The 12,782-nt window shown below is 48.4% G+C and overlaps 1 protein-coding gene across 2 annotated transcripts in view; it reads left to right on the top strand.

Annotated features, from left to right (window-relative positions):
* OPCML (opioid binding protein/cell adhesion molecule like) overlaps window positions 1-12,782 on the top strand; it is a 721,645-nt gene that overhangs the window by 23,419 nt on the left and 685,444 nt on the right. Inside the window, exon 3 of one of the 2 annotated variants that reach the window (XM_067564083.1) lies at window positions 10,845-10,907. The gene's annotated coding sequence lies outside the window, so the exon portion shown is untranslated. Of the gene's footprint in view, window positions 1-10,844; window positions 10,908-12,782 lie in introns of those variants that run through there. The other variant, XM_067564093.1, reaches the window with a different exon arrangement.

Genomic DNA, 12,782 nt, shown 5'->3' with positions numbered 1-12,782 from the left:
GTTATGCCTCAGCTGTAAGCTTTCTGTGGCAGGGGCCATCTTTTTATTCTGTGTTTGTACAGCACCTAGCACAATGGGGTCCTGGTCTATCACTGGGGCTACTAGGTGATATACATAATAACAGCCAGGAAACAAAGCCAAATCCCCTCATTCCTGGGCCCAGACCCTATCTGCCGGACCCTACTGTAGTCTGCACATTTGTTGGGCCTGATCCTGAGCCCACAGAATTAAACAGTAAGTGTCCCATGGACGTCAATGGGAGCAAGATCTGACTTCTTGCTCCTGATTTTCCAGTGCCTTGCACCTCCTGTGGCTACTTACCCACACCTGGGGGAGTGGCTGGAGAACAGCAGCAGATCAGAAAGGCAGGGTTGCGCACACTGCACTGGTGTGAAGAACAGCACAAGATGCAGGGCAAGGGAGAGCCAGGCCAGTTGTCTTTACAACCAGCCAAGTACAGGAATAGATGCAGGGGAGGAGGAAATACAGGTGGTTGTCTGTGTGTGTGTATGACTTACAGGCAGGGCTGATAGCCCCCCCAGGAGAACTGTGGAAAAACTAATATGTGCTCATGTAATTGAAGACTGTATCATCAGAATGCAAATGTACAAAGGGGTGAATTAAGGTTAAATGCTTGACATGGTGCACACAGGCCAACACAAGTTTTCATCCTCCCTCTTTCTCAGTGCACATCTTCTCTCCTTCCTGAGGTGCTACATTGAGCGTATTCCTCCAGGCCAAGAGTGGGGTGTGGATTGCTAGGATCTGCCTGAGAACAGACTTCACGAATGCCAAAAGGCCTGACATATCCTGGTTACACATCCTAAGACAGTCATATAAAACCCAAACCCTCCATGGGTCGCCCTGTGACGCATCAGGCTGTGATCTCCTGCTCCATGAAGCTGAAGCGACATGCCATCTGTTGTATTTTTCCTTACGGTGACTCTAATGCTGCCCTGTTCTGTGCCTGGAAGAGGGTCTGAAATGCCTAAAGCCTTCCTCTTTCTCCAGTCACAGAGCCAGCTAAAGATCCACTGGGTAAATTCAGCAGAACAGAAGCTCCCCTTGATTAGGGCAGGGGGCGGGCAAGGAGACAAGAAAGGTTGAGTCGCACTCGAGGAAGTGAAAAATGAATCTTGCATTTGTTAGCAGCTGACATCCTCTCCTTGGCAAGAGAAAAATAGCCCGAAATAAGAAGAATGGCTCAAAAAATGAGCTAGTTGTAGAAAAAGTAAAGCATCAGGTGTGTATCCATCCAAATGGACAGAGGAAAAATAGATATTTGGGTACCATTTATTCTGTATTCAAAGTACATTTGCCAGGAGATCATAGGGGGAAGGAACACCCCAGAACAACTGCCCCATATCATGGAATAGTAATATTTGATAGACACGTCTGGCTTGAGAAATATGCGTAGAGTCAGCAGTCTCACTCAATTTAACAAAATCACCAGAAACAATGTGTCCCAGATGCTATAAAGAAGCTCATTCTGTAATATCATGTTACATTAGTCACGTTGCTTAATGCGCGACTGGAAGGCACTCGGATGCTAGGAGGCTCCCTAGGAATGAGCACACTGTAAGAACTTATGTAGAATTGTGCGGGGGGGACACACCGAGAGCTTCTATTTCTCTACTCAATTCCACCTTGTGTTACTGGTCAGCAGGAATGAGGTGGCCAAAGGATGAGCTGCTGAAGCGAAGTCATAGGGTTTGCCTGCACATGGAGCTATTCTGGAACAGCTTTGCTGCTTGCAATTCATGCCTTATTCCAGAATAACTGTCACTTGCAGACCAGCCCCTAGTGGGAGATGGAAACCAGGCTGAAGTTGTGTCAAACGGCCAGGAATGGCTGCTCTATTAACTCCCTCCTGTCCTTGCCATTTCACCAAGGTGATATTCCCTGGAGACTAGAGTGTAGGGAGGCCCAGGCGATCCTACGACAACTCCCGGAAGGTGGATGAGAGGAAGGATTATTTTGTGATTAAGGCAGTGGGCTGGGAGCCAGGAGATCTGGGTTCTATCTCCAAAGGTCTTAGCTTCTCTGTGCCTCAGTTCCCCCTCTGTTCCTGGGAATAACAACACTGCCCCACCTCATGGGGGTGCTGCAAGGATAAACACACAAAAGATTGTGAGGCATCCAGCTGTGAAAGAGAAAGAGGGATCTAATGAGACTGAATAAGCTGGTTCCTCATGCTCATATCTTCTGATCCTTCCTTCAGCGGGAAAGCGAGGCTAGAAATCTCACAGGAACAGGCCTTCTCTGGGTGCTGTACAAAGAGAACAAAGGACAGGACCCTGGAAAGCAGCTGTCTGGCCGCCCATTGCTCCTCTGGAGTTCCACGATGGCTGCCTGTTAATAACTGTGGCTGACAGGGTGCAGGGAGCATTTTGTCCAGTGCTTGTGGCAAAAGGTTGGCAGATTTGATTCCATTCCCTGTCTTCTCGCTTAAGGGTACATCGATGTTGCAATTGCACCCTGTGATTGCAGCTCGGGTGGGTCTAATCTAGCCAGCTCAGGGACCAAGAGCAATGAAGTGGCAGCAGCATGGTCTATGTGATCCCAGCCGGAGCACTGGGTCGTTACTTGGGTAGCTACCCTGTGCTGAAGCCAGGCTGCCGGGACTTCACTGCTCCAGTCCCTGGGCCGGCCAGAGTAAAGCTAGCTCAGGTATATCTAACGCAGCTGCAGTCACACCCAGTGCTGCGGTTTAGACCTAGCCTAATTCACTGAGACCTTGGGAATGTCACTTTCCCTCTCAGTGCCTCTGTTTTGGTGAGGCATGATAAAGTGCTTTGAGATCCTTGGACATAAAACCTTATGGAAGGGCCGAGCTGGTGGACAAAGGATATGTCTGCACTTCTTCATAAACCCGGGTGTGTGGATTTGGTGTTTCTACGCTCGCAGCTGAGCGTTTGCACGGCACCGTAAGCCTGGCTTTACAACTGCTGGACCTGGTCTCGCAACTGTGCTAATGTGTCCACATTGCACTACGCAGACCAGGTCTGCAGCTTGAATTGTGTCCACACTGCAAAATGATAGGAGTCTCAGCAGCACTTGGGCTGTGATCCAACTCCAAAGCAGGGTCTGAGGTCCTGAGCGCTTGCTGACCTGAGTCGGACACTTTTAAATGTGGACAGAAGTGGGGCTTGGGCTCAAACCGGAGTCAGGGCCAAGACTTAGTGTGCAGTGTAGACATTCCCGATAAGTCCTGAGATAAACGGAATATTATCATCATGTTTTAAGGTCACATCCTGAGAGGCACTGCAGCTGCAGTGACCTGCTAGGCCAGGCCGACTATGGGGAGAGGCAGAGGCAAACCAAGACACAAAAAGATAATTCTAAATGTTTCAGAAAACCCCAAAATTGTGTCAGGAGCATAAATAATATGGAACATTACCAAGTGATTATAATACTAAACTGTAGGTTACCACACATCAACCTTTGTGAGCTCGTGAACGCTCTTCCTCCTCGTTCTGTGCACTTAGTACCAAATGCACTGTTATTAGCAAGAACAAAAGAGACGACTTAACAATACGCTGTGTCACTTCAAAGAAGAATCAGCTTTTCCCCACCATGTCTGTAAGTCTGGCTCCATTCTTGCTGTTCTTTGCTTCTCTTTGGCTTAATGTACTCCTTAGACTGGCTGTTCCAGTGGCTGTACCGAGTGTATCTGCAAGTGGGGTTTCTTCACCTATCGGCCCCTCACTTGTCCGTTAAGCACCTTTGAACTGTACTCCATCAACAGCTGTTCAGTCACTTTTTCTGTTCACATGCTTCACATTCTTCGTGGGTGGGCTTCTTGTTTACTGGTTTCAGGCTTGCTTTTCATCTAGTACGGCTTTTTGATCAATTCCCTTTTTCATCAATTACATTTTCTTTCAGTTTTTTCTCTTGATACTCTCTCTGCTACATCTGTACATTTTATTTCCCTCTAATTCTCTTCTCTAATACTGTCTTCTCACATATCCAGCTCCATTTTTTCCTGCTACTCCTGACCTAAAACCTTTCCTGATTTCCTTCATTCCTCCCTCTCACTTCCCAGTGCCCTGCTTGTATTCTCCTGTTCTTCTATTATCACCTCACCTCCTACCCCAGCTCTGGTCATCCACTAGCTTAGCATCAAGAGTCTCCTTCCCTCATTCTCTCACAGGAATTTTTTTTCCAACTGCCCCCTTTGGGCGGATCCCAAGCCCCGGCCCATACTGGAGCTTCCCTCTCACTGCCTCTCTTTCCCCAGGACATAATTCTGTAATGCTGCAGGGTCAGGGTTACTGCTTCTACTAAGGCCAAATCTAGAGCGATATTGCAGCTCCCTTAACTTTTATCAAGTTACCTAGCTCTTACAGAGCCCTTTTCATCAAGGGATGTTGTCCTGTATTGCTGTGCTCAGCACCTATCCAGATGTGGAGGGTTGCAGGCGTTTGATGAGTGATAGTGTGCAGATAGCGTTCCTGGCATGTTCTGGCACCAGGCACCACCCTTCCTATGCTATCTCTGGGTCCCTTTAAATAGGTACTGCTGGATGCTCTGTGTGTTGCCAGCTGGTGTGCCCATACCCAGCCTCTGTGTCTGTGCTAAAAATGTTTCGAGCCATCCTATAAATATGCAGCTGCTCTAGTGCAACTGAGGGGGCTTTTCACGGTCAAACCCTTGCCTCTCCTCCTCCCCTCTGGGTGGAAAGAGAGGCTGCTGGTGGAATGGGAGGTTGATTCCCTTGAGCCCTACTAGTGTCATCCTGTTAGTTAATAAGTCACAGCTTATTGACCCTCCTGGATGGGAGGAAGAAATGGGAGTGGATGTGAGGATCTGGCATAGTGGAGTTAAAGATCATCACTGTTAATGATAATTCCTAAGTAATTAATGTTAAAATCTCAATGTTCCCAGACCGGCAATCTGATTTTTACCCCCCTCTTTGATCAAACATTTTTGTTTGGACCAAAAACCCTGGAATTTTTCATTTAGAAAACGCCAAAATGGGATGTTTTGACAGTTGTGAATTTTTTCCCCCAAAATTTAGTTGAAACAAGAAATGTGTTGAAACAGATCCTTTCCGGGGAAAGGCTGGGTTCCTCCAGCACCTGATTCAAATAAACCCCCCACAGATACACACACACATTTCAGATTAACTGAGTGCGTCTGAGTGGACTGGGCTATCAGCACTGTCAGCTGACCCCTTATATGTCCCTGAACTCAGCAGGCCGGGTGACACCACACTCTCAGTGGCTACCCTTATATGCCCCTTTGCAACGCACCAGAATAGAGCAGGCTGGGTCCAAACAGCATCTTTTTGGCTACTCCCCTTACTTATTGGTTACTCAATCAGGCTAGATCAAACAGCACTTGAGCTGCACCCTCATTTGCCCCTGGACCCCATAGGCTAGGCGGAGTAGCACTTCCTGGCTGTCCCCTTCATATGCCCCTTTACACCACAATTGTTCTAGCAGTAATCCCCTTGATGAGCAAACCCCATAGGATTTTTGGGCACTCCAGGGATCTTTGGCTTAGATAAGAGAAGCGTTGCTACAGAGCAAGATAGGGACCAAGAACACAAAGGAAGAAAATAAAGTTTGGAGAGATAGAGAGAGAAAGTGGCAACCAGCTTGATTATAACAGTTATTTTATTGCTAGGTATATAAAACTTATGACACTAATAGTAATACCATACAAGGAGAGAAAAACAATCAAACACTTACAGTACTACACAATTACAGTTGGGGTATTGGAGAAAGCTATCCCAGGTTTGATTACAAAAGTAGAAAGTTATACCTGGACTAAGAGGGGAGGGGGGGAGAGAGAGAGACCAGTTGTGTTGGGGGAAGAAGAGGGGGGTTGATCTCACCACTCCATGCAGTTCAGAGGTTCCCAGGAACAGGCTTGTCATCTTAGGGTCTGGAGTGCTTTGAGTCCGGCAGAGCCCCCAACACGATCAGTCAGGAAGAGAAGACAGGTTACAGTGGAACTGATGCAGAGTTTGGATCCAAGCATCAGAACAAAAGTTTGATTTCTGAGAGGGGGTTTTTGTAGATCCCAGGTTTGTTTATGGATACAAAAGGAGCTGATCATTCTTGGAAGGGCATCCTTCCTTCAGAGAGAGCTCACAATGCAGCCAGGAGATAGTGTTTTGCATCTCAGTACCTAGAATGGTCTGATAACTGCGGAACTGGATGTGTACAGGTGTGAGTTCATTTACATCCAGAGCAGGGATTTCCCAACATGCAGTGCTTCCCTGCTGTACCAATCCCAGAGTTCAGTGCGTTCCCTGCTGGACCAATCCCAGAATTCCCTGCGTGTTCCATCTTTGATGGAGATGAAGCTTCTGTTCTCCATTCAGGTGCTAACTGAGATGCTTGTGAGGCATGGGGAGTGTCTCACCCTCGATGGGAGGGTTTCAGTTGTGTCTCCTGCCTTTTCATATTGCGAATGTCTTTGATTGCGAATGTCTTTGGGGTTTTGCGCCCTGGTTCCCCAAGAACACAGAGCTGCTAGGTAACAGAACAGAATGCAGGAGTCCTGACTTCCACCGCCCTGACCACTGAATAATGAGGCTCTTCTATTAAATGGCGTGGGAGCAGTTCCAACCGCAGCGCCCACGTTCTCCTTCTGTCCACAACCAAGCTGCACCACCTGCACCTTTTCAGTAGTAAGAATGACCCAGGAAAACTCAAGAGGGACGATTCGATGAGGGGACCCCACTCTGCTCCTTACCTCCCCCCTCATCCGCGCAGCCATTCGCCGCTCACCGTGACTCTGCGCAGCCGTCCGCTCTGAGCCTGCTCCAGAAGGCTGGAGCCTGCATTTGAATAATGAATTCTGCTTAAGACTGGGAAGCTCCGAGTTCCATCTGTAACAAGACTCGAAATAATTGCAGCTGATGATTGCCTGGTACCTCAGCCAGAAAAAACAGAACAGATTTTGGCCGCCAGCAATTACAAGCGGCACCTGCTTGAGTACAGAGAGAACTTTTAAATGAATACATGAATACATTTCTGCAGATCAGAAGGCAGAGGATCCAGCATTCAAGGGAGGGCAAAGAGAGGAAAACCAAATAACGTTGCCCTGCGCACCCCCCCCAACCTGTGCCAAGGGACCAGGCTGCCGGGCATAAACATCCAAGAATTCCTTTTCCCCCAGATCGCCCCACCCAGGCGAACGAGCCCCTCCCTGTGTTCCCCAAGTTTGGGTAAACCGATGCTGCTGTGGTGAGGATGGGGCGTATCCCTCCGTGCCATGGACGGAGGATGGAAGGCCCTGAGATCCCAGAGCAGGCAGGAGCACCTTGGACACCACTCAGAACCCTGGAGATTTCTAATGAAGGATACGTGCTCTGCACCTCACTCAGGAGGTGGGGAGCTGGCCGCTCCCTGAAGATGTAGCTGAGGGGTGGAGAAGGCTTTTCTGTTCTGGCCATCGCCTGGCGGTCCTGCAAAACGTTCTCGTCCCTCTGAGCAGACCTGCCTCCCTGAGCAAGATGCGGTTGATGCTGGGTGCGATGGGAGTTTTTAGAACGACTCAATGTCTCCAGTCTCACTCGGACTGGCGGAGACTGGGAGATAGTTTCAGCTCCTGTGTGCAGAGAGCAACCTCGCAAAGCTGCCCTGCCCTCACAGCGTTGCCCTGTGTGGCCAGGAACTGAGCAAGCTGGGTGCCGGGGATGAAGCAGAGACAGCTTGCTGCCTGGCTCAGTTCCATCTCCGGCTCTGTGCTGCCTTCGCTGCTCCAGACGGGGCTCCTGGGGACACGGGTTATGTAGATTAGAGACCCTGTCAGGATGGCGGCTGCCCTCTGACGGGGGCAGCCAGCAGCACTGTGCTCCACAGACACCCCCATGCTCTGCTGCATGGAGGCAGCGATGCGGAGCTCCACACAGGGGGCTCTTTGTGGGAATTTCCCATGTGCTTTGAGCTTTTTTTCCCCTTGCCAGTTCATAAGGGTTTATTTAAGGTCCGAAAGCATGTTGGAAAGCAACAGGCCTTGCAGCTGCGTCACCGTGGGCTGTTAACCAAGGTGTGCTGCAGGGGGCAGCCAGCCGCTTTGTTTAACCAGTGAGGGCTGAGCCAAGTGCAGCCCACAGGGTGCTCCAGCCTGGCCCGTGTGCCCAGGGAGAGTCCTGTCTCCAGCAGATATGGATCCATCGTGAGCCCACTGGCCAGGCTGCTTTGCTGTAGTCTCAGCCTGGAGCATTGTCTACTGGGACCTGGCTTTTCTCTAACCCCATTTGGATGGTGAAGGCAGCTGTAGCTTGCTGCATTTGATGCAAATTAGGCATGCCCCATGAAGTCTTGGTGAATTGCCGATAGGTCCTCGGTTAGGCAAACTTGAGTGTCCTGACCTAGAGGTTAGTTTTGTCAGTGCCCTTTGAAATGCCTCCTAGTAACAATGCACTGTGGCCTTGTGGGTAGGGTCCTGGACTGGGACTCAGGAGAGAGAGGTTCAGTTCCTGGCCCTGCCACTGCTCTGCAGGATGACCTTGGGCAAATCACTTCACCCTCTCTGAACTGCTCTTTCCCCATCTGTGAAATGGGTCTAACGAGAGCAAAACCTCCTCCGTAAAGTGGCTTGATTTGTCTGGATGAAAACGCTGAGTATCAGTGTCATGGATTCACAGGGTCTCGTGTAGGCCGCAGCCTGTATTCGGTTCTATGGAAGTTACCCCCTTCAGAGTGTTGAACTCCATGCAGTTCCTCAGGGGCAGGCCCGTGGCCTCCGGGCCCCAGCGATTGCTCGCTCTCTCTCTCTGTGGTGCTTTGGAGTGAGTCCAGCCCAGCCGGACTCCGGCGGTAGGCTTGTCTTGTGCCCCGTCGGGGCGCAGTGCTCTCAGCCAGTACGCCGTGACACCGGGAAGCCTTTTCCAAAGCGAGGTAACAAAGGTTTAGTCACCTGGCTGCAGAATCCGAAACTCTTCAGGTCAGCATAGGGAAGCAGAGATGAAGATGGTTCAGGCTGGCTAAAGCCAGGGCTCCCTGGAGCCGGGTTGCTGAAGGAACAATCTGCACTTCTCATCTCTGTTCCATTTCCGTTCGTCCCAGGTGTGCATGTGTGCTGCGTCTCTGTGAGCTCCGCTCTTACTACAGCAGCCTGCCACCTCTTATCTTTGTTCTCTGGACACAGCCACGCTCTGCTCACATGTTCAGCTGCCTCATTCGGTCATTGTGGTCTCCGGTGTCTGTGCAGGGTCTTCCGCTCTGATGTGCTGATTCTAGCGCAGACCGCCCTAGCAGCTCCTGCCTCCAGTACCTAGCCTGATCTCCCATGTCCTAGGGAGAAAGTGAATTCTTTTCCTTCAGTGATAGTGATGCCAAGGCGATAGTGTCATCAGATAGTGCATACAAACATTACAGGACATTTCCACATTGCTACCTTTGTGGCGCTTGCAATGTTGGTTAGGCAGATGAGCTGTTGGAATCAGTGGTTGACTCTTCCTTTTGCTTGTGTGCAATGTGTAGTGTTTGGAGCCTCAGTTGCTGAGTGGTTGTCCCCTAGGCACAAAGCACAATGAGAAGCAGATTGGGGAGACATCTGATTAGAGCATTTTGCAAGAGCATTCTTCCCACCCACGGCTTCTCTTCTGAGATTGCAAAATGTGTGTATCAAATTACAGTGGGGACGGACACATTTTAAGTGTATCCATGTACAAACGCTGGTGGTATCTGTGTGTCTGGATGAAGTGGGGCGAACCCTGTCCTCTTACGTGATTTTGGTTTAAAAAAAATTTTTTTTTCTAGTTTTTCTCAGGACTGGAAGTGCCAGATTAAAAAAGCATGAGAGGCGGATCACATGAGATTTCCAGACTCAAGACTATTGAAGTTAGACTGTTAACGTTAGGATAAGCCTCTCAACTCTTAAGTAGCAGCGTGGTCTAGAAAAATGAGCCTGGAGTGGGCAGTCCATGAATTTTAATATGGATTCTACAAAGGGTTTGATACCATGTGGTATTTTCATTTTGCCTGCATGTTCACACATCCTTTAGGCAGAAGCTCTGCATCGAAGAAATGATCTGGACAGTGTCTTAGGCTATGTCTTCACTGATGGCGGCAAATTCGCCGCCGTCAGATCGACTTCTCCGGATCGACTGAGCGGTGAGTGAAGACCCGCTCAGTCGATTCGGAAATCGGCGTATTAAGACCACCTCCTCAAGTGGCGTAGTGTTGCGTCGACGGGAACAGGGTTCCCGTCAGCGCAGTGCAGTGAAGACAGCGCGCAGAACAGGAGCAGAGAAGTCGACGGGAGTTACACAAGTTTTTTGCATAGCTTGCGTAACTCCCGTCGACTGCCGCCGAATCTCGGAGATAAGCGAAGACAAGCCCTTAGAGAACAGACTTACTGGTGATAAGTTGATCTTCTAAGAAAAATTGCACCATAACTAAACAAGCATTTCCCCAAAATCTTACTGCCCATACATTCAGTCCAACCGAATTTATAAGACTGCTGGGAGTTGTCAGATGATGTTATACAAATTTAAAGCTCTGCGACTGACTCATTGTATAGCCTTGTGCAAGTCTCCTTGTATTTCTGCCTCTGTTTCCCTATCTGCAAAATGGGGATAGTAGTCAGACTTGATCAGAAAACATAGGGGGAAATGTATATTTTCATTTAGAAAATTTTCTGATAAGGTCTGGGTTAAAATATTTTACCTAACTACCTTATTTAAGAACCAGGAGATATGAAGATAGATTAGTATTTGCATGGTGCTTTGAACATATGCATTGATGTGTCAGCACTGCATGTGATTACTATTCTCCAAACCTTTAGTGGGTTCCTTTGTTGCTAAAAATTAACACTTCCTCTGCTGAGGACAGCTGTGTACTGACAGTTTTTAGAAGCTTGTTTTCTTTGCCCCCTAGAAAGTGATCGCCCAAGGTTGCAGGGAACGCTTGGACAGCAGCTGTGGAAATTGCCTGGGGACTGTAAGTACATTACATTATTCCTTTTCCATGCACCATAATCATAAGTGCTTTGACTTGTCCTAGTGTAATGTGTCCAGATTCATCATTGCTCTCTTATCTTGTTCAACTCCCATCTACAAGAATCTGCTTAGTTCTCCTCTGCACCTTAAATTGTCTCTTATCTTAGCTAGTGTCATGGAGGAGCTGTGAGGCACTGCCTGAGTTTCCTTTCACGCACAGCTGCTCAAATTGCCCAGCAAGATGTCTGGCACATTGGGGTCCTTGCTGTGTCGTGCCTGGTCCAGCAGGGTCGCTGCTCCTTATCCTTCCGTTATAGAGCTAAAAACCAATTAGATCACTTAATCCATCGCCCCTGTCTGGCTTGTCCCCCCTCCACTGCCCAGTCCATTGAAAAGGGCTCAGATGATTAGAGCTTTCCACTGTGGATAGGAGTAAATCCATTGCTGGTTTGGTAATTGAATCCACGGCGTGTTGGGTAATGCATCCTTTCCACGGGTCCGTTGTCATGTCAAACTGTGTGTTACACCGCTAGGGAGGGATCTCTCAGAGATGTTGATGGAGCTGGCAGCAAGAGGGCAGGAGCCTTATATCAAAGAGAACCATACAAAGAGGAGCCCTGGGTTGCGCGAAACTGTTTCTTCTCTCTGTGTGGGGTTTGAATCTGCGGCAAGAATTGATGCTGTAGTATCAGAGGAGAGAGACAGGACTTGGATGCAGTGGAAATAAAGGGTTCTGAATGGAGGCTGATGGACCCTGCAGTTCTCAGGGAAACTTAACAGAGCCCAAGCCCTGGCCTGGGCAGTCATGGCGTGTCCTGCTGAGTATTCTACAATGTGCATTTTGAAATGTCCCTCCCGCCAGCACTAGTCAAAATTGTTTTCATCTAAATGTTATTCTGAAGGCAAAGGCAGTGGCTTTTCAGCCAGCGATCATTTGGGCTGCAATTTTCAGTTCTTGTTTTTTAAACTTGAAACCAAAAAGGTTTGGTAAAAATGAACGAGCCCCAAATATTTAACCGAAAATGTTCTTTCAAACTGGAACTTTTTTGCTTTTTAGTTGGGGGGAGTAAAAAATGTTGTATGGAATTTTGAAAAAAGTTTCCTTCAATTTCCTGAGACAAGTAATTGGAGTTTTTTTACCTGCTTTTTCCAAACTTGGCACCAAATGAACCTTAGCTGGAACTTGAGTCACTTTCAAATCAGACAGATGTGACCCAGCTTGGGGTAGGGGGTATCCGTGATTATGGATAGGTCAGGAGCATAAAGATGAGTTAATTTCCTTTCCTCAAGGTTCCCTACCTGCTCTTCATTTCTCAGTCACAACTTTGGAAGATGTGAAACTTGCAAATCAACAGTTCCCCTCCTGACATGCTTCCTGTAAGTTAAACCCCAATGGCTGACTAATTATGATGAAAAGCAAGGAGCAGTGTCTAGGTGGGGAAGAGAATCCATGTTTTCAGATGTTTGAGGTCTGACACTGAAGTTTTGACTCTGTCCTGAGTGGGTTTTTTACTTCTTTCTTTAAGTTTTCCAGGCACTTACGGTGTTACCAGCCAAACTATGGTTAACAAGAGAGCAGAAATCCGTTCGTCTCTTTCCCCTATGTTGTGAAAGACAAGGTTTTTTGTTGACACAGGCAGGCTGCAGGGAATTTCCAGGAAGGGGAGCTTTCCTGACAATTTGGGATGATGCTTTACTTACTAGATTTGAATTAATCTCCCCTGTGGACCTGATCCCCCTTCCTCCCCCCCCTGTTGAGTTGTCCCTATGGCTGCTTCTGGAGTTAGATCCTCCTATCGAACAGGAGTGAGGGGGACGGGATGGAGTCTGCTGTGATTTTTCTGGCTGAAGGAATATGTATTAATGATCTGCAGGA

Source organism: Emydura macquarii, unplaced genomic scaffold (assembly GCF_026122565.2).
Source record: "Emydura macquarii macquarii isolate MOO-44397 ecotype Brisbane River unplaced genomic scaffold, CSIRO-AGI_Emac_v2 contig_312, whole genome shotgun sequence".
Classification (NCBI taxonomy): Eukaryota; Metazoa; Chordata; order Testudines; family Chelidae; genus Emydura; species Emydura macquarii.
The sequence above is the reverse complement of the archived record's forward strand: the minus strand, read 5'-3'. Positions and strand labels throughout refer to the sequence as shown.